Here is a 22,898-nt window from a genome sequence, read left to right on the forward strand (position 1 = left end):
AGACCAGGCTTTCTCAATCTCGGCCCTCCAGATGTTTTGAGACTACAATTCCCATCATCCCTGACCACTGGTCCTGCCAGCTAGGGATCATGGGAGTTGTAGGCCAAAAATATCTGGAGGGCCGAGGTTGAGGAAGCCTGCCCAAGACAAAGCACTTACGAGAAAATAAATTCTGTGGCAGGAAGTCTACAAGAAGCAATGTATACCTCTTGGAATTGCAGCCTGCAAATTCCATCGCGCACACACATCCAGAAAAGCATAGAGGTGTTCACATAAAAAGCCATTCATATGTAAAGGAGAGTGGGATCACACATAGTGGCCACCCCCTCACCCATCCATGAATTCAGCATTCAGGAGAAGGGGCTGTTTGCACATTCTGACATAGCATAAAAAACAAAATGAGGACTAGCATAAATTCTAATTTCAATATGCAGAATCAGTACATTTTTTTCATCTGCTCCAACAACCTCATGTCACTTTAGAAGCTGCCCAGAAATTGCAAACTTATAGGAAAAGGCTTCATTAGCATTCCAAATAAGGGAATGTCTTTTCTGGAAAAAGAACCCATCACGATAGTATCCATTCATTGTGCAGTAACCTGTCCTGCACAAATTTAAAAATCAAAAAGTTGCTTGTTCTTTGAGTTTGAGATGTAGCAGAAAAAGCATCCTATATTATATTATTGATGGGCTGAATTGTGGTGGCCTATGGCTCTGAGCAATAAAGATTCAGTTCAGTAATTATAGATCAAAACCACTCTCCTCCGGAGTGTAAAACGAAACATTATATAGGGCACTATCTTGGGCTTAGTGTTCATGTACACTTGAATATAAGCATCCAGGAAGCAAAATGCCTCCCACAGCTTCAAGACAGATCAGGGTAAGACAGACTGGGGGACGGGGTGGGGGGGCTGAATCCAGAAGATCATCTATTCTGCAAACCCACAGCAACATACTTTGAATGAGGCATCCCCCTAAGAGGAACTGTCAAATGACATTATGGTGGACCTACTATAAAGAAGTTTTCATAGCAAGCAGATAGCTGCTTTTGAAGACAGTATAGCAAGGTTATACATCCCAAAAGCATTTGACACAATTAATTCACCATTGTGTAGTATAGTCCAGCAAAGCCTTACCACTTGGTTTGTTGAATTCATAGGGTCGTTGCAAGTATCATGTCATGCAACAAAAGGAGAGGTTAAGATCTCCTTAGGTCTATTGAATCGTATTGATTTTATAGAATGGTCTCCATGTCTACCCGGATTCATAGAGCATAACCAAGTTCTGTTGAATTTGCCAAGCAAAATTAACTAATAAGGAATATAATTAATTGCCTATCTTTCTATTAAGTGCATTATCTGCCATGTAGCACAAGCATGGCATTCTGTTGAGAAAAGACAGCTTTAAAAATAGTATTTGCATTTTTACCATAACGTTCAAAATGTTTTAAACATTGAAGCAGCCTCCTCTGGAATAAAAAATGGCATTTGGGTTTTAAAAATGAGAATGTAATATCAAAGTGAGTCAAGCTTCAGGCTTTCCATGTTTTAATGTTATTATGTATGACATTATGCCACTATAATCTAATATTCTGTTATGGTGTCACAGCACAGAAGAATCACAGTAAAGTGATTACAGATCACCAGGGACGTGAGATGTAAAAGGCTTGCGCAGCACGAATAGCAGGAACATATATAGTCATTTCTCTTTCCCTATACATCAGATATTTGCTTGCAATGGGGGATAAGAGGTTCAAATGGAACAATGTTGCATGCCATTGACAGCTGTTAGAAATCAACCCAATATACTACAGCATTGCCTTTTTTCAGAAAACTAATACGATATAGGACCATTTGGCTAGAACTGGACAGGAGATGAATCGTGTACTCCTTGCTTCTCAACCTTGTCTCCTGCTTTGACTTGTGGCTGTGACTTGTTCTTTGGTCCCGTGGCTGGTGGTTCCCCAGCTCCTGGTTCACCTTAGATGGTCTCCCTTGCTTGTCAATACTCAAGACAAAGGGGACAAACTGTTCAAATAACATGTACAGGGGCAACAGAGCAGGTAACATGTGCTGAACTGGACAGAACCAGGTGGGGTCAGAAGTCTGGGCAGAGGTCTCAGAAAAATCCCCACATTCTTCTTTTCTGAGGTAGGTGGGTGGGTGCCTTTCTATTGTAGTAGCTCCATACAAATAGCAGTTCTGGTTAGTCATCAACGACTTAAATGTTACAACCTATGCAAATATATCATGCTCACGTTAGATCACACAAGATACCATTTAGGCACAACATTTTTAGAAGAACATGAGAAAGGAAATATACTACAATATGCCATTGCTGTTCCAACAATTGAAATTCATTTAAAAGGGAGGTGGGAAACCTCAGGTGCAGGCGCCAAATGTGGCCTTCCCTCTGGCCCTCCAAGCTCTCCTCTGGCCACACCCCTCATCAGTCTAGTTCTGTGCCTACCTTGGATATATTTGTATGGCTGGAATGTGAGCATACTTATCTCAACAGTTGGTTCTAGACGTTGGAAGGGAGAATGTTAACAGAATATCGATTCAGGAAGTACACTAGGAGTGAAAAGGCGTAAGCACCAGAAACCTCTGCTTGCATAAACATTCATGAAAGCAGGATTACGTGCGACTGTCCCAACAGCACCACATAAATGTGCAACAGAAAATGTCTGGAGGAGCCTCTAATGTCATAGCACCTGGCTTTTTGAATTGACTAGATTTTGGATGCATCTTTAAGAAACTCCTTACCCCTTTCAAAACAAAATTTGTGAATTTTGCAAGCCAAAGGTAACTTCTTACAACCCCACTCCAAAATAAGAATATACAGTTACATTTTTGCCAGCTAACAGCCTATTAAGAACGCCACTGTATCACACCAGCCAAGTTTTTACATCTCTGTGTGTAAGTCTGTGGGCAGATCCATAACATACATGAAAAGCACATTTAAAGCACACTCTTCCCCAAAGAATCCTCAGAACTGTCGTTTCACTCTCACAGAGCTACAATTCCCAGCCCCCTTAAGGAACTACAGTTCCCAGGAGATGCCATGTGCTTTAAATATGAACTAATGTGCTTTCAGTGTATGGTGTGGATCTGCCTTGTGTGCACGCACATGGATGTGCGCGCACAAGCAGTGATGAAAGGCACCTCAGTCATCCTTCACTAAATCTAATCTGACCCCAATGCCATAGGAAGCTTCTGCCAAGGAAAAAAGGGGGGGGGAGGCCTGTAAGGCAACTCCATTAAAACATCCCCATTGTCATCTTGCTTTCCTCACAGATGGGACAGAGGAGAAAGTTCCTGTCTTGTGGGTGGAGTGAACAGAAGGCTACACAGTCCAAATCACAGACTGTGCCACTCCCAGCCAGCCTGGAGCCAAGGAAAATAAGACTACCAGCTGGCACTAGCCTCTCATGCCTTAAAAGCCATCCCCACTAGCATGTTGAGAGGGCGTTCTTTAACATTAGAGGGAACGCTTCCAGAATGTATTTCTATTTAGGCTAATAGGCTGCAAGATTGCAGTACACAGCCCTGCTGTATTAGGGAGATCTATTTATAAATACCATTTGGGAGTGTATTCCATGTGCTTAGAAAAGCAGGAGCAATCCCCGATTCACTGAGATAGGACTGAGCACACTCTACTGGCCAATGGTAAACACTACAGTTTCTTTCAACGTTGTCATTAGAACACTTCAAAAACAGTGTAAATGTAAAACCTATCATCTTCTTTTTTAAAAAGAAAAAGGAAAAAGAAAGGTTGTTTTTCTATGATTCTACCTGGAAGACACTATGGGGATGAAGACAGGAGGAAAATACAGATTTAGAGCTGCTCCAGCTGCCTACTCTGCACATGAAACCACCATATCAGGTTACATGGGGCTGTATCCCGGCTCGCTTGGCTCACCAAACCCCTGCCATTCCCCCTACCTTAAACTCCTATGCAAACACTAAGCTCATTTCTCAACTCCCCAACTCCGTTTCAGAAGCCAACTTCTCTTTTATACTGCAGCTCTGCTTTGCCATTGTTTAAAATTGCCACTTGCCCCCTCTCAGTGTCTCTCAATTCCCTCTTCACTCAAACTTCTGCCATTGTTTTAAACCACCGCTTTCTCCCCCTCAGTGTCCCTGCCTTCACTCTCCCAGGCCACAGCCGCTGCCGTTGTGCAACCTGCCATCACGTTTGCTCTCCTACCCAGCCCTGACTTCATGCAAATCCAGGATTGTGATGCGGCTCTACAAATCCTCCAGTGTGGACTGCGTGATGACGTTATTTCATTTTTATTGTATATAGATAGTTGTTGGATGGATAGGAAAGACAGTGATCAGATATAAAATCAGATGGAAGTGATGAAGCACAGAAAGCTCCACAGTAGAGACGCAATTCTTACACTGTACATGATATTGTTGCTTAGTTTCAAGCCACATCCCAGAATGGCTGGCAAAGAATGTCTGGACATTTCCAACAAGAATATATGTGCAATTTTCTAGAGAAGAGGCTGCACACCTCACGCTAATAGACATAGGAACCCTGGGAGTAGAAAGAAGTAAAGTAGTTGCTTCTCTGGCCTTGGTCTAAGGATCCAGGTAAGAGGTAGCTGTGGCCGATCCCATAACTCTAGAATGTATTCCTATATGAAGCACATGGTTTCAAGCACCTCTTGGTGACATTTACGCTCCACATTTTTAACTGTACCCTCAGAACTTCTGCCTTAAAAAATGGCGTGTGAAGAGTCCTTAAGACTTTGTATTCCTGTCTCTTCGTACTCTTAGGAGGCATGGTGATTAAATCAAAACACCACTCATGCCCTTGAAATCATGTCCAATAAACAAGATGATTAAAAGTGTACCTGCATGAATACAAATCAGTGGATTGAGTCATATTTTCAGCTGCCTGCCAACCCACAGCTGACCTATCTGTTGTATACTTGCTGATAGCTGCAGATTTCACACCACTAAGTTGGGCTACACAGTTTTTGTCAACAAAGTTTCCGTGTTGCAGTCTGCATAGAGCTTGGACTGGTGTGCATGTTGAGCCCCTCACACCTTCAGTCTGCTCATGATTCCAGAGGTACAATGGGATTCTCCGTCATTTCTCCTTGTCCCTGCTGGGATGGTGCAGAAGCAACAGATGGCACAGAAAGAGCTAAAAGAAACCAACCAGATTATGATTTAGCTCCTGTCTGATAGCATTTCTGGGTGATCTCCCCCACCCCGCTGGTTCAACAAATGAATTACTTTCTTTCTCTATTTGGTTTAGTCCCCATCTCTCTCTTCCGTCCCTCCCCAACAAACACAGAATCAAGCCAAAACCTTATTAGGCACGGATATTCTGAAGCAAAGCAGCAGTTCCGAAAAATTCAAGACTGGCATAAATCCATAGCCCACAGCAGCTCTTTGCTTAAGACACATTGCCATCTAGCCACAGTACAATGTAATCTACAGCCCACACACCATAAAGAAGGGCTTTAAAACATTTTTTAAAAATGTCCTGCCACTCTGAACAATAACAAAGCGTTGATTCTGTGCTTTTCTGTTAAAATGGGCAAGAAGAAACTCAGCAGAAAAGGGAAGAAAATAAAGGGATGCATTAGTGGAAGATGGAGGAGGGGTAGTATGCCGTATTTCACCCCCCCCCCCCAATATTGCCTTTTTGAATTGAACATTTCCATGTCCTAGGAATAAATGATGTTCCCTTATATTAAGTAAAAACCATTGGTTCATCTAGCCCAGAACTGTCAGCAGGTCTCCAAAGGTCTCAGAGGGGTTGTGTCCAATGTTAGTCCTACTCAGAGTAAACCTATTGAAATAGACATGCCTAATTTATGTACACTGTTGTGTGGTTACAGATAGGTAGCCGTGTTGGTCTGCCATAGTCAAAACAAAAATTTTTTTTTCCTTCCAGTAGCACCTTAAAGACCAACTAAGTTAGTTCTTGGTATGAGCTTTCGTGTGCATGCACACTTCTTCAGGTATCTGGAAGGAATTTTTTTTTTTTTGTTTTGACTGTTGTGTGGGTCAGTCTTGTCTCCCATGTTCTTGAACAGCTGCATAAAACTGCTGTGTGACATCATCCCAGGGAGGAAGAGAAGATCCTAAACAGATGCCTGAGATTAGTGGTGGAATTGGATGAGGACAAATGGATATGTGCTTATGTGTTCAACTTGTTTTGGATGGGATCGCACTCTCCATGAAGACTGTTAAGCCTGAGAGCAGGGACTTGTCACACTGCTAACCTTTGTAACCCTCTCGGAGAGGCCTTTTCAGGCAGAGTGGAGTAAAAATGCAAGACACTGTTATTTGGAAGAAAAAGCAATGGAGCTCCAATCTAGATCATGCAATACACTGATACTTGGCCTATGCTGGTTTCCAGCCAAAAATCCCCTTTCCTGATTGCAAACTGAGTTTTTGGGTAGAGCAGTGCAGTGGTACCTCTGGTTAAGAACTTAATTCATTCTGGAGGTCTATTCTTAACCTGAAACTGTTCTTAACCTAAGCACTTTAGCTAATGGGGCCTCCTGCTGCCGCTGCTGCACGATTTCTGTTCTCATCCTGAAGCAAAGTTCTTAACCCAAGATAATATTTCTGGGTTAGCGGAGTCTGTAACCTGAAGCGTATGTAACCTAAAGCATATGTAACCAGAGGTACCACTGTAGCTGCAATAGAGTTGGATAAAGTGAATCTCACTCCAAAGCTTGTCACCCCCTCAGAAAGAAAAAAGAGGAACAAAATGACAGGAAGGCCACATGAGCATTTCTTCAAAACCATAAAACATTATACACATCATCACTTTGCAAAGGCTTCAGGTAGTGGATAGGTTTGAAGGTTGGAAGTATAGCCTGCAAGTTTCCCCTACAATAAATAGCATTTGCCTTTATTATTTATTGGCAGGAAGAAATAGCCTTTACTAGTAGATAAGTAGTACACTGCATTCTGCTGGTCAGCTTTCTTGCTCTAAAACATGCAAGCACTCAACCAGCAGATCCTGTTTCAAAGTTTTCAGTATTTTTCTACTGTTTTACTGTCTGTGAACCTGGGGTCAGGGACCTGCTTTCTTGCTTCTTTCTGCACTACTATTGTAGTGATAAATTTCCTCTGTATTACTACTGAAACTCATTAGTGTCTTAGGAAGTCATTGCTCTGACAGTAAGCATGTGCCTCTGCTGTTGATTTAGCTGACATCTTAAAAATGAGTTTACATGAAGCAAGTATTGCTGTTCTACTCTATTTTCTTCAGAGATGGCACTATCGACACATGAACCCTCATGGTTCAGTAGTTTCACAATGCATTAATTTTCTTCACTAGATGACTAACAAGAGAAAGTTGACTTTGTCAACTTGATTTTTCATTGGATAATGCATTGGGTTCTCTGACACCCCACCTTATGAGGACAACAAGAACAAGTTGCTGAATGTCCAAAGGAAAAGCTCAAAGAACTCAGGCATTTCACATCTCATCCATTCTTAAGAATGTGGGTAGAGTGTTGGAGTTTGGTGGACTGGACACAGGAAACAGGATAAAATACTTATTCTGCGAAGCTCAGGGCTAATTATGTAGTAATCGGGTTCATACATGGCTAGGCTAATATCACAGCTGGATTTACTGCAGTAAACTAGAAAAATTTTCAGGGTAAATGAACATTCCCAAACAATCAGGGAACACATACTTGGAATCCACAGCCAATCAGGGTTTCCCCAACAGTTGCTCCCAAGAGAATTGTCTTTGTTTGTCCCTAGAGCTGAAGTTCTTTAACCCTCACCTGTAGTTACCACCACCATACCAGGAACGGAAATGTAATGGAAGAAAGATACATGTGCTCCATTTCTGCTGACCATAAAACTTTTTACATTGGGGGGCAGACAACAGTTCTATCCTTGTCTGAAGCTTGTCTACATACTAGGGATGGGAAATAAATTTGATTCAGTTCACATTTGAAGGTGAACCTCCCTAGATTTCCAAAGCAGTACACTTTAGCTTAGTCGATAGAGCATGAGGTTCTTAATCTCAGGGTCATGGGTTCGTGCCCCACATTCGGCAAAAATATACCTTAATTGCAAGAGTTTGGAGTAGATGATGCTTGGGATTCCTTCCAACTCTATAATTCTGGGAGTCTATGATTCTAAACACAACCTTCAAAATTTATACTTCTTTGAACTTTGCAGTCCAGAACTCCAGCCAACTAATGCCTACAAAAAGGCATATCCTAGGATAAAGTGTGCATAACCATGCATACATTTGTAAGCATAACATACCCTGTGAGGGGTAGAGGAAACAAGGATTGGGCCCACCTTCCAGAGCCAGTTTCTTACACCTGCATTGGAGTATAACATATTTTGGATTATGATCAGGAATTGACTAGATCCTCCCCAATCCCTGTAATTAACTGTGTTGCTTTCAGCTGAGCTGCTGTACCTCCATCCAACACAACATTGCTAATTTGAATTTCCAAAAGGTACAGTAATATACAGTGGTACCTCAGGTTACATATGCTTCAGGTTACAGACTCCGCTAACCCAGAAATATTACCTCGGGTTAAGAACTTTGCTTCAGGATGAGAACAGAAATCGTGCTCCAGCGGCGCGGGGGCAGCAGGAGGCCCCGTTAGCTAAAGTGGTGCTTCAGGTTAAGAACAGTTTCAGGTTAAGAACGGACCACCGGAACGAATTAAGTACGTAACCAGAGGTACCGCTATACATCGCTTATACCATTTTTTTACACCATTCTCCTATGCATGTGTACTCAGACATACATCCTACAGTGTATCATGCAGCTGATTCCCAGGTAAGTGTATACAGTGGTACCTCGAGTTAAGAACTTAATTCGTTCTGGAGGTCCGCTCTTAACTTGAAACTGTTCTTAACCTGAGGTACCACTTTAGCTAATGGGGCCTCCCACTGCCACCGCCGCGTGATTTCCACTCTCACCCTGAAGCAAAGTTCTTAACCAGAGATACTATTTCTGGGTTAGCGGAGTCTGTAACCTGAAGCGTCTATAACCTGAAGCGTCTGTAACCCGAGGTATCACTGTATAATATTTCAGCCTTATTGCACCTATTTCTAGTTTGGTAGCTGATTGACTGACCTCTTTTACTCTCCCACAACGAGCATTCAAGCAAAGCCTGCAGTAGCTGCAAATGGCCACATTAGGGAGACAGCCGACCACCAAGAACAGACAAGAAAGAAAAAGGCAGAAATCAATACACACTTCATAGAGGTGGAAGCTTCTCTGCTTTCATTCGTTTTAGATAAGGTTAAGGCACAATAAACTCAATACCAATGCACACTGTTGGTAAAAAGGTAAAAGCATTGCCAGCACACAAAACTCACATCTTCCCTTTGTACTGCAAAAAAGTTCAAAAGCTTGTTTTGCCTTTGGAAACCCTTCATGATGCTTTTATAGTGCACTTTAAAAAAATGTTGTTTCCCAAGGGGTAGGGATTTGTTTTGGGCCAAAAAATGAATGGGGTAAATATATGATTAACATACTAACAAACATTGTTGCAGATTGGCAATCATTTCCCCACAATTTTTAATTAAACTAACAACAAAAAATGTCTCTACTAGAGGTATGAATTAAGGGCAAGCAACAGACAGTCCCTGGGTACACACTAATTCCCTGGGTGCTACCATATGTCAATTCCAGAAGGAAAACAGCATAATGGAACCACTGTATCTTTGGCAATATGATTTGACACCAGAAGAAAACGTCTGTGGCCTTGTGTCAGGGGTGTGGAACCTGAAGCCCTGCAGGTGTTGCTGGCCAACACCTTCTGCCATTCCCAATAATTTATCATGCTGTCTGGGAAGGGCCACAGGCCCCATCTTTGCCCTATGCCCTTTATTTCCCTTATCAAAGTAAAGACTATCATACAGCCTATCCAGACCCTTTCCTTGGCCTAGTGCACAGCACCTACACCACCCCTATCTCAGCCATCTTTTGACAGCACTGCTGGTTTGCCCATGAGGTGACCTGAGGAGTCACCTCAGGTGGCAGAATCCCAAAGGGCAGTGTCCCTGCATATGACCCACCCAACCCTGGCACTGGAGAAGTGAGGAGAGGCAACGGCAGAAATCTCAAGAGATCTCATGAGAAGCTGCCACCATGCAACCTCAGTAAGTGAAGCTTCGGTGGAGGGAGCTGGCACCTTCCTGTTTCACCTCAGGCAGCAAAATGGGATGGGCCACCCGTTAGATAGTGCAGATTTAACAGCTGGGGATGTCAGATGCAAAGACCTGCTACCTGAATTGTGAATGCAACTTCATTCCTCTGGCCAACTGTCAGCTTCAGTAGACTTTCTACTCAAGGTGAGAGCTATTAGACATCTCCTGCCTCACACTTGGAGCAGCTTCAAGGTGTTGTTTCCTCTTTACTGCCCATACACTATAAGGCAGAGGTGGGGAACCTATGACTTTTCATAGAATCCTAGAGTTGGAAGTGACCCAAGGGTCATCTGGTCCAACCGCCTGCAATGCAGGAATCTCAACTAAAGCACCATGACAGATGACCACCCAATCTCTGCTAAAAAAAACTTCCAAGGAAAGAGTCCACCACCTCTTGTGGGAGTCTGTTCCACTGCCAAACAGCTTTAGTCCATTTCTGGCATGCCTGAACGCTGGCCATGTTGGCAGGGTCTGGGGCAACTGAGCTTAGTACAATCATAGATTTTCGCATTCAATTTCTCATGCACAAAGATTTAGCATGTGCATTCAATTTAGCACGCCCTCTTGATAGGAAGTCTGAAGGTTGCTTCTTACATGATGCTTTGTGCTCTGTTGCCACTCAAGTACAAAAATACATGAATATGGTATTTTTGAAACACCTACATGTATAAATCACTCCTTTATCAAAATGCATGTGAGCTTTGTGTGGGTAAGGTCTAGCTGCTGTTAATGTTATCACTGTATTTATCATTGTTTATAAAGCAATCAAAATAACATAAAACACAACACAGAGATTGTCCACGTGCTTACAAACTAAAGTAATTTAAAAGGGGAACAGAAATAACACTAGCATGGCCTTTATATCCAATGGGATGTGCACACACAATGTCATCCAACACACAATGTCATCCAAATGTAGAACTGGAAATTGTAATTGTTCTGGGATGTAAATAAATGTCACAAATAATTCTGTATTAACACTGTAGTACTTAACTACAAACACAAGAGGTCTCCTTAAGTATGTATTTCAGATGCTGCTTTATCTCGTTAACATACCTACACCAAATATATATTCTGCGAGGGGAAAAATTAATAGTGCACAGCATAGCATCTGGTAAAATCTTAGAATTACATAAGAACTTGCTGAAGACTAGGGGTGGGTGGAAATTTGGTTCAGTTTGCATTTTACGATGAACCTACCTAATTTACCTTTCAAGAAACAAGATGTGAACCCAAATACTGTACAGCTGTCCTTTGAAATTCACACTACTCCAGATTCTGCTGTGCTTTTCTCCAACCGTGTACCAAAAAATGTGTATATTAGTGGAAAGTGAACATAAAAATGCACATACCCATGAAAATAACACACAAACACCTTGCAAGAATGCATATATTAGTCAAAACAGCATGCAAAAGATATATATTAGGAGAAACGGACTGAAATGCTAACCTTTGTGGGAATGTTAAAAAAATACAATCTGAAGTAAAACTATGGGAAACTGAATTTAAGATCAGGAAAATGAGAAAGTTGAAATAGACAATTTTTCCATCCCTTCTGAATGCTCATCCCATATGGTTACTATCACTTTAAATGACAAAGCAAATACAATATAGGCTTCCGGTCACTATAAGGAGGTAGTTGTGGAGATTTCAGTTCCATCAAGTATTCCTGCGGTCTTCAATCAGGCCCATGACCTCTTCCCCCTGGGGTCAGATCCAAATAGTGAACCAGTGCACAGAAATGGCTCACTATGTGGAACAGCAACCATGTGGTACAATGCAGTTGAACCAAAACTGACTTTCCCCCTGTTTTTCCTGTCCAGTTTGCATTGATGACTTGGGCAGGTCATTTTGATGATTTTCGAAATCTCTCTCATACACACACACAAACATGATGGATTCCTTCCTATTACAAACAACAATTCTAACCAAATCAGAGAGCCAGTGTGTATAGTAGTGGTTAGAGTGTTGGACTAGGAACTGGGAGACCAGAATTTGAATTCTCTCTCAGCCATGAAGCCCACTAGGTTATATTGGGCCAGTCGCTGCTGCCTCCCAGCCTAACCTACTTCACAGGGTTGTTGTGGGGATTAAATGAGGAGAGAAAGAACAGTGTACGCCACCATGAACTCCTTGGAGGAAACGTGGGCTATAAATGTAATAAACAAAAAATCATGCCATTAATCTATCCCCATTTGGCTACCCAGTCACCATCTCAGATTTGGATCACATGTAGAACAAATACCCAACACGAAGGATAGAAAACATGGGGACTGGAAAGAGCAGCAGTATTTTCATCCATTCATATATCCAGATTTCTAGCTTTCTCCAAGTGGAAGGCAAGAGTGTGGACAACACAATGGTCTAAACAACAACAACCCCACCCTACATTCAAAACTGTTAATTAAAATCTGATAAATAAAGCATGCCACAAGCTCTAATCCTGGTACCCGTGAGAGCACATTTAAATAGTGTTCCTATTTACATACCATTGAACGGCCCATTAAATCCAGCCTCTCTCTTCTCAGCTTGCTTAACCTTTCCCTGCAGGTCAAGGCATATATATCATCCCACTCACATTACAAGCACAAGAGGTTGATGCTGAACATGACAGCCAGCTCTCACATTTCACAGATTTGTAGAGTTCGAAGGGACCCTAAGGGTCATCTAGTCCAACCCCCTGCAATAAAGCAATCTCTACTAAAGCATCGGAATTTTGTATCAGATATGTATTTTACCACATAGACCTTGAGAAGCAACAGAAAAATCTGAACAGACAGATGGCAAAGTGTGCTAATTCCACCACATAAGCCCATCTGAAAACATCAGAAAGCTGTGCTTTTAAATATAGACTGTCAGCATTCCAGCTTTACATAAATATACAACACAGAGAAAACGGTTGTGTATGTTTTCTGTATATCACAGCATAACCAATATGAAAGTTAGCTGAAGCTTAGTCCATTTTTTATAAAGCAAGTTTCCAGGGAGGTACAGCTCCAGTTTACTTCCTCCCTCTCCAAAATGGATGACCATAGGCTTGGGAGTCTGTCATAGCTGCTGCTTTTGTCATCAATTCTAGCTTTCCTTTCACCTTCTAAATAAAGGGATGCCTTTGCAGCAAGCCAGCTTCCCAATTCATTCACACTCTCTTCTAGGCATTTGATAGGTGTCATACTGCTAGGAGACAGTGTCCTAAAGTGACTAAGGCTGCAGCCCTATTCCTTCCTAACAGGGAGACAGCTCCATTAAACACACTGGGACTTACTTCTGAGTATACATGTACAGGATTGTGCTGTAATGTTACAAGAAAGACAACTGACTGTATTACTGCATTATAAATCCACCCTTCCTACAAGGGTAATGTACATGGTTCTGCTCTGCTCATTTTATCTTAAAAACAGCACTATAAGTTAGTGGAGGCTGAGAGACAGGGACTCATCCCATCAAGCTTTGTGGCTGGGGTTTGAACTCGCACTAGAAGTGTGGCGTGAGGGAACAATGCTTGAACAGTTGCATCAGACCAAGTTGTTGTCATAGTCTTGTTGCTAAGCAACAACATACAGATCTCAGTGGAGTGTGAGGCCAACCAGCAAAGAGTTTATGAGGTGTACTTGCCTGGAGGCAGAATCAGCTTGCAAAGTCAGGTCAGGTCCAGCCCTAGGGTCCAGCAAACAGCAATCCGTGTGGTGAGACAGAAGTCAAGGAATCTGGTGGTCAAGGGTCCAGTCATGCAGGAATCAGCAAGGTAGGACCAGGAACTACAAGTGTTGTTACTAGCATCTGACTGCTGCTGGAAACTCTGCTTAAGAAGACTGAAGCCAGCTGGTTCTCATCAGCACCTCCTCCACCACCTCCCCTTTCAGGCTGCTGTTCAGCAGGTGAAGCTGATTCCTGGGCCATCACAGTTGTGGGTGTTCAGTATGGGTATGTGGAACTTGTGGCCCTGCAGGTGCTGTTGGATTCCAAATCTTATTATCTCTGACCTTTAGCCATCCTGGGAGTTGGAGCCCGACAACGTTTGGAAGGCCACAAGCTCCCCATCTGACCTGTGGAGGATAACACAACATTCTTGCAGGAGAACAGCTGTATTGAGACTTGAGGAAACATGCTCCTCATCTCCCTTTCTCTGATCACCCCATCTACCCGTCAGATGTCAAGGCAATAAGTAATTATCATACTTTTAAAAGACATCTGAAGGTAGCCCTGTTTAGGGATGTGCTTAATGTTTAATGCTGTATTGTGTTTTTAATATTCCATTGGAAGCCACCCAGAGTGGCTGGGGAAACCTAGCCAGATGGGCAGGGTATAAATTTTATACATATATATATATATATATATATACACACACACACACACACACACACACACACACACACACATATATATATATATATATATATATATATATATATATATATATGAAAGTGCCTGCCCATATATATTTTTTAAAAAGGTAAATGAGCCCTGACCGTTAAGTCCAGTCACAGATGACTCGGGTTGCGGCACTCATCTCACTTTACAGGCCGAGGGACCCAGTTTTTGCAGGTCATGTGGCCAGCATGACTAAGCCAGTTCTGGCTCAACGGAACACCGAAACCAGAGCAGCGCACGGAAACGCTGTTTACCTGCCCACCAGAACGGTACCTATTTATTTACTTGCACTTTTTGGCGTGCTTTCGAAATGCTAGGTTGGCAGGAGCTGGGACTGAGCAACGGGAGCTCACCCCGTCACAGGAATTCGAACCGCCGACCTTCTGATCGGCAAGCCCAAGAGGCTCTCAGTGGTTTAGACCACAGCGCCACCCGCATCCCTACGATATATTAGTTATTTAGAATTTTGTACACCGGGTGATATAGCAAATTAATGGCATGCAAACATTTTAGGAAAGCTGCCTTCTCTTGGCATTATTCCAAGGACTCATTTGGCCCTACATCATTGCAATCACATCCTGATTGCCATGGAAACTACAAATTCAGATCCAGTTCCAAATTTCCATGGTGAACACTTAGTAGCAAGAGGCGTACTGAGAGAAAATAGAAAGCAGGTTTTTGGTGGAAGGGGAGGGGGGGAAGCTGCCTCATTAAATGATACACCAGACACTTAACCAGCGGATCTTTCTATCTTTAAGGTCAGTTGGAAATAGGATACATACATGCATAGTTTCATCCTTCAACCAAGAGGACATTGACTGGTTTCAAAGTACCTTAGGTTGGACCTGAAGAGAGGCAATGAAGTCACAGACCATAGTAACAAAGTCCACACACAGACGGTCCCAGGACCAAACCCTAGCAGCTCCACCATAGCAGAGGATGGAAAAGGCTGCACCAGATCCTGGGGAATTGCTGCCATCCAACAGTAGGCAGCGCTGGTCTAGATCGATCAATAGCCTGCACCTCAGAAAAAGGCTGTATACTACATCCCTCTCCAATAGCAACAGTTGAATATTCCTCCCACCCAAAGCAGTTGGGTGTATTGAACTTTATCACCTTTATCACAATACTAAGGGAGCACACAGTCACTTACCTGGTTGTAAGCTCCATGAACACAGTGGGGCTTCCAAGAAAACAGATGTCTGTATATAATATATAATATGTTATTATCAATTATTACAGAATCAGAATAAAGCTTTGGTTATCTGATGGTACATGGAGGTATAATGTATACAGAGTAGGAATTAAAATAAACACAACGTGCAAACTGTTAAAAATATATGAATTAAGCTTTTATACTTCACTAGATGGATTAAATGGAGCAGATTGTAATTGTTATGTACTGAAGTTCTCACCCTGGGCCAGCAGGGGGATACTGTAGATAGTTTTCACTCAGGTCCACGTCAGTTATTTTAGGCGGGAAACCCTGGATTGTTGTTGCTACAATGTTGACAGCCGGCTGCCTATAAAAGCAGGCTGGCTGAGCTGTTTGCTGTTCAGTTCTGTCCAGCTTACAAATAAAGAGCTGCTTTGGAGAAATCGCTGTGTCGTCTGCTATGTTCGCCCACAACTTAACAGTAATATTCAGGATTACCTAGTAAACTGTCTACTCCCAGGGCCCACTAAGATGGCTGAACATGACTAAGACCCACCAGTCACAAAATGGTGGTGCAGGGGCAGAAGTTACAAAATGGTGGCAAGGCAGACTTTGGCACAAGGAGCTGGCAATCACTTGCATGATGTCCTACTGGTATCAAATCAATCTTTGTAAATGGCTATTTTTTTACCTCAGCATTTTCCATGCAGCAAGGAATCCACTACGTCAGTTTTCTTAATGCTAAATACTGGCACTTTTTCTGGTGGCATTGGGAAAGCTGATTCAGCTTTCAGTGGGGAAAGCTTTTGCTTTTATATTTTCGTATTTCCACCCAGCCTCTCAAAAATATTTTACCCATCTCTTGTGGTTTCTTCTTCCATTTTCTCTTCCATGGCCATGTACATTCACTTTTTTGTCCTGTTTCTTCTGATATCCCCCCTTTTCCATTCCCGGTTTGTCTGTTGTTGATTATGTTATATATTAGCCTTTTACCTCTCTAATTTCCTTCAACATCTCCTCAGTTCCTTTTCCCTTAGCGGAGGGAGACATTTCCCTCCTCTCAACTGCCAACCTCTCTGTCTCCCCGGCCCCATTGTCTCAGCATGGAAGGAGTTATGGGTGCTGGCATGAGTATATTTTTCCCAAGTAGTTTATAATATTGCAACTGAAGCTAAGTTTAAGCCACTAAAGAATGAATTTTAAAAGATCTTGGGGGTTTTAATCTCAGTTCAAAATGACACCTGCATTTGCAGCATCACAAACGTATGTTCTTGTATACAATTTTGTGAAGTAAAACTAAAAGTGCATTATATTATTTTATATTATATTTAGCAACTGACAAATGCAGTCACTCATAAACAAAAACACTGAGATTATGCACCATAAAATTGTAGGTCTTTTCTGAACTGCAATGTTCAAGCAGTATTTGTGAGTTGAAGAATCATCAAAAGATTATGGTAGCAGTGGTATGGCTTTCCTGTCTTATCAAAAGTGTTCTCAGATCTATTACAACATTGCTTTCCAAACACTGTTGGAGTAACAGACACTTCTATAAACAAGGACCATTTTTAGTGCAAAGATGTGGCTATGATGATCAGTAAGTGTTTGTTACTGCCAGATGGAAGTATTGTAATGAGTAATACAGTAAAGTCTATTCAGAAACTGCAGCTGTAAAATGCTGTGAGTCATTCCCTTAGTATACTAGCAAAAGAAGCATGTTATTACCAGAGGTTTAGAAGAGACATAACCAGCTCATTTGGGTGCACTGGTGATATTGATTATAAAAGCCCTCTGTTGTCTGAAACATAGATATCTGACTTTCAGCCTTGCTTTCCATAGTTAGTTGAAATGGTCAAGAAAAATGTCTGAATTCAATGATCCTAACATTAAATGTTTTAGAGCTGCAAACAATTTTTTACAGAGGCCACCAACTGTCAAATCTACTTTTCTCTCTCAGATGCCCTAATCTTACTGCCCTTTACAAGAAGTATTAGTTTCCCTTTTCATTAATTATTTTTATCTGGAGTACTGTAGCCTGGTGCATCACAGCTACATTTCCACCTACTCTGAAATTTAAGTGCAGATTAGGATATATTTGAGGTCTGCTGGGGATTGCTTTCCTTCAAGTGGCTTCCCTGTAAGACTGAGATGGAATAGTTGACATGATTGCACTTGTAGGTGTGTGCACCACTTTATATCTTAATACAGGGTGATTAATAATGAAATATACCGTTTCAACACACCATAAAAAAGAAGAATGTAATATATATTACCTGTAACAGAATTGCAGGGGAATGTTTAAAGTTTTTTTAGAAACAGTCACAGATGTTCTATATGTGCACCTATTGTCACACATCGAACCGGTAATCCTTATCTGCTGAAACATGACTCACCCTACGTGCTGATTTTCCCGGGCTTCGTTGAATGATGGTGCAAACACTACTGGCTTCTTCCGATACACACGGTTGTCCAGGACTTCTAAGTTTGCACAATCAGCCTGTAGTTTCACATTTTTTATGCCAATTGTAGATACATTTTCTGCTTGGAGGTTTTTCCCCCGAATCACAACCAAAAATGCCATCACACAACAGTTACAGATTCCATTTTGCTCAATTCAAGAACACGAAACACCTTCTCCACTGCAGACGCAGCCATTTTGCCTGACTAGTCACATGAATCGCATGCTATCGCCTATGTCACTTCCCTCAGTAGTGGAACACAAACTTTATGAGTACACTGGTACCTCGGGTTAACAACTTAATTCGTTCTGGAGGTCTGTTCTTAACCTGAAACTGTTCTTAACCTGAGGTACCACTTTAGCTAATGGGGCCTCCCGCTGCCGCTGCGCCACCGCGGCGCGATTTCTGTTCTCATCCTGAAGCAAAGTTCTTAACCTGAGGTACTATTTCTGGGTTAGCGGAGTCTGTAACCTGAAGCGTATGTAACCTGAAGCGTCTGTAACCCGAGGTACCACTGTACATCTACCTCACGGTTCGCAGTTATGATCCGTGTCGTTGCCTGTTACTGTCTTACAGCATCTGGAAACTGTATACTTCATTATGAATCACCCTGTATATTAAACCTTTGCCCAACTAATTTGTAAAGATCCCTCTACCTGAACTGCACATTTCCTCTCAACAAATTCAACTAAGGAAAATCTAAGCTCTAGTAAACATCTTACATAAGGTTGCAACCTGAAACTTAATGCCAAAATAAAAAAGGCAAGGCAGTAATCTATTCTCTGGTTCAAAATTCCAATCTGGCAAAACACTGAAAAGGCTATCAAAGCTTGGAATATGACTTTTTCACCATACAGAATAATTGCGAAGGAAATTTTTCATTCTAAGTTCATGATCTGTATTGCCATGAACATCCCCATACTAAAATGTTGAATTACAAATCCACTAAACACAACAAGCATTTTTTGTTCCTTCTCTACTCCCCCAAGATCTATGTAACAGCAATTCTGACAGGTTGAGTTCTTTCTGCTCTGGTACATTCGATTTCCTGAATGCCTCTCCCATCTCCAACACAGTCCAAAGTAGCAAGAAAACTATTGAGACTTTACATTTTCTGAAGTTTCAAGTATGAATTGTGGCTTAAGATTATAGCCCAACTTTCTTTAAAGCCCTCAAGGGAGCATTATACGTTAATGTTAAATAAATAGAGTACATAAAACTGATTCAAAAAGAAACACCACTAAAGAAAAATGCCTAGCAGTGTATACTAGAAGTGATTTTAATGTGCTTGTACCATTTTACTTGGTTGTAAACTGCCTGGTATGTATCTTTTTATGACAGGTGGTATATAAATGGTTTACAATAGATAAAACAATAATACTTGTATACAATAATCAACAAATATCATACAATATAGTTACTTCATTTCTCCTGTCTATAAATAAGCAATACTTTGTATTGTTGTTGTTGTTGTTTAGTCATTTAGTCGTGTCTGACTCTTTGTGACCCCATGGACCAGAGTACGCCAGGCACTCCTGTCTTCCACTGCCTCCCGCAGTTTGGTCAGACTCATGTTTGTAGCTTCGAGAACACTGTCCAACCATCTCGTCCTCTGTCGTCCCCTTCTTCTTGTGCCCTCCATCTTTCCCAACATCAGGATCTGTTCCAGGGAGTCTTCTCTTCTCATGAGGTGGCCAAAGTATTGGAGCCTCAGCTTCACGATCTGTCCTTCCAGTGAGCACTCAGGGCTGATTTCCTTAAGAATGGATACGTTTGATCTTCTTGCAATCCATGGGACTCTCAAGAGTCTCCTCCAGCACCATAATTCAAAAGCATCAATTCTTCGGCGATCAGCCTTCTTTATGGTCCAGCTCTCACTTCCATACATCACTACTGGGAAAACCATGGCTTTAACTATACGGACCTTTGTATACTTTGTATACTTTGTATACTGTTCACTAATACTGAATGTGAAGCTTATTGACCGCATGTGTCTCCTTGTCAGTCTCTTAACTCCACATTTGGAGAAAATAATTTTCCTGTCTTATTACCTACACCCCAAGAGATATTTATCCAGAAATTCTACCTTGAATTGTTCTACTTAGTTTTGGCTGCTTCTCAACTATTTTCAGGTTCCAGGGACAACTACATCCATTTCCATTACCCCAGCCCTTTTAACATTGATTTGCATGCCCCCACTATCTGCACAGTGACAATGATAAATAACTGCTAACTAATAATAATGGTACAAATTTATTGCAAAGTATTTCAGTAGATCAGACTATTTATGTGTCCTAAAAAGAAGAAAAACAGAGTATTTCTCTGTGAATTTTCTCAGTGTGATTTGCCAACCGCCCACTGCGTCTTGGTTGTCGAACGTTTTGGAAGTCAAACAGTTTTCCAGAACAGATTACGTTCAACAACCGAGGTTCCACTGTATTTTAAAAAGAAAGGGGAACAGAAATAACACTAGTATGGCCTTTGTATCCAATAGGATGTGCACACTTTGCTTTTGTGCTTGAATAGCTGCACCCTCATGGTACAAGCAGCTGTTAGATTTAATTGCAGAAAAGCGAGGGTAATCCAAATGTAGACTTGGAAACTGCACTGTTCTGGGACGTAAATAAATGCCACGAATAATTCCGTATTAAAACTGTAGTACTTAACAACAAACACAAGAGGTCTCCTTAACTATGTATTTCAGATGCTGCTTTATCTCCAGTTAGCACACCAACACCAAATATATATTCTGCAAGAACTTTTTTTAAAATACTGCACAACATACCATTTGGTAAAATCTTAGAATTACATAAGAACTTGCTGAAGACTAGGGGTGCGTCGAAATTTGGTTCAGTTTGCATTTTGCGATGAAGCTACCTAATTTACCTTTCAAGAAACAATATGTGAACCCAAATACAGCTGTCCTGTAAAATTCACACTAAGTGTATATTAGGAGACAGTGTACATAAAAATGCACATACCCATGAAAATAACATGCAAAACACCTTATACTGTATCTTGAAAGGATGTATATATTAGTCAAAACTGTGTGCAAAATGTATTTATTAGGAGAAATGGACTGAAATACTAATCTTTGTGGGAATGTTAAAAAAAATGCAATCTGATGTGAAAATATGGTGAACTGAATTTAAGATCCGGAAAATGAGAAAGTTGAAATAGGCAAATTTTCCATCCCTTCTGAATGCACATGCCATATGGTTACTATCACTTTAAATGAAACAGCAAATACAATATATAGGCTCCCTGTATTAGAGGTAGTTGTGGAAATTTCAGTTCCATCAAGTTTTCCTGCACTAAGATTCTGCAGTTTTCACTCATCAAATAGACACTTACAGTCTTCAATCAGGTCACCATTTATTTCTTGAAGTTTTAAAGCCATATGTCCGGATTTTGCTGGACATTTGATCTTACTTGTACTGTTAGGAAAACAGTCTGGTCTAATGGCAATTTACTTTGGAACATCCTGCCTATTGATATCTGGAATGCGCCATTGCTGTACACAGTACATACCCTTCTGGGCACCTACTTAGAACATTTTTCTTTAGGCAAGCCTATCCAGGCATGTAGACGTCACATGTGTTTTATCTCTTTATGTCTTGCCTAGAAGTTTTCTTACAATCAAGAAGTATGTGAATTATATTAGATGAATAAAAATTTCCGCTTGGCCTTCTCTCATCTTTTGCTCCTAGTTTGTCCTATGGGAAGTGGGGGGGGGCGAGGATATGGTTCGGTTGCTTTCATTTTTCTTTCTACATCTAGCGAGTGGCGCTGGGGACGCGGGTGGCGCTGTGGGTTAAAGCACAGAGCCTAGAGCTTGCCGATCAGAAGGTCGGCGGATCGAATCCCCGTGACGGGGTGAGCTCCCGATGCTCGGTCCCTGCTCCTGCCAACCTAGCAGTTCAAAAGCACATCAAACTGTTCTTAACCTGAAGCACCTGAAACTGTTCTTAACCTGAAGCACCACTTTAGCTAATGGGGCCTCCTGCTGCTGCCACGCCGCCGGAGCACGATTTCTGTTCTCATCCTGAAGTAAAGTTCTTAACCTAAGGTACTATTTCTGGGTTAGCGGAGTCTGTAACCTGAAGGGTATGTAACCTGAAGCGTCTGTAACCCGAGGTACCACTGTACATCATCCCACTCACATTACAAGCACAAGAGGTTGATGCTGAACATGACAGCCAGCTCTCACATTTCACAGATTTGTAGAGTTGGAAGGGACCCTAAGGGTCATCTAGTCCAACCCCCTGCAATAAAGCAATCTCTACTAAAGCATCGGATTTTTGTATCAGATACGTATTTTACCACATAGACCTTGAGAAGCAACAGAAAAATCTGAACAGACAGATGGCAAAGTGTGCTAATTCCACCACATAAGCCCATCTGAAAACATCAGAAAGCTGTGCTTTTAAATATAGACTGTCAGCATTCCAGCTTTACATAAATATACAACACAGAGAAAAAGGTTGTGTATGTTTTTCTGTATATCACAGCATAACCAATATGAAAGTTAGCTGAAGCTCAGTCCATTTTTTATAAAGCAAGTTTCCAGGAAGGTACACCTTCAGTTTACTTCCTCCCTCTCCAAAATGGATGACCATAGGCTTGGCAGTCTGTCATAGCTGCTGCTTTTGTGATATATTCTAGCTTCCCTTTCACCTTCTAAATAAAGGGATGGCTTTGCAGCAAGCCAGCTTCCCGATTCATTCACACACTCTTC

At 41.6% G+C, this 22,898-nt stretch overlaps 2 long non-coding RNA genes across 2 annotated transcripts in view; one reads left to right on the top strand and one right to left on the bottom strand.

Moving 5' to 3' along the window:
- The window catches only part of LOC310770528, a 163,262-nt gene that overhangs the window by 139,253 nt on the left and 1,111 nt on the right, over positions 1-22,898 (bottom strand). The window contains exon 2 of the long non-coding RNA XR_014552230.1: positions 16,393-16,575. This is a non-coding gene — a long non-coding RNA (uncharacterized lncRNA). The remainder of the gene's footprint in view (positions 1-16,392; positions 16,576-22,898) is intronic.
- The window catches only part of LOC310770521, a 30,967-nt gene continuing 21,156 nt past the window's right edge, over positions 13,088-22,898 (top strand). The window contains exon 1 of the long non-coding RNA XR_014552212.1: positions 13,088-13,919. This is a non-coding gene — a long non-coding RNA (uncharacterized lncRNA). The remainder of the gene's footprint in view (positions 13,920-22,898) is intronic.

Source organism: Podarcis filfolensis (genome assembly GCF_964270895.1).
Source record: "Podarcis filfolensis genome assembly, chromosome: 9".
Lineage (NCBI taxonomy): Eukaryota > Metazoa > Chordata > Lepidosauria > Squamata > Lacertidae > Podarcis > Podarcis filfolensis.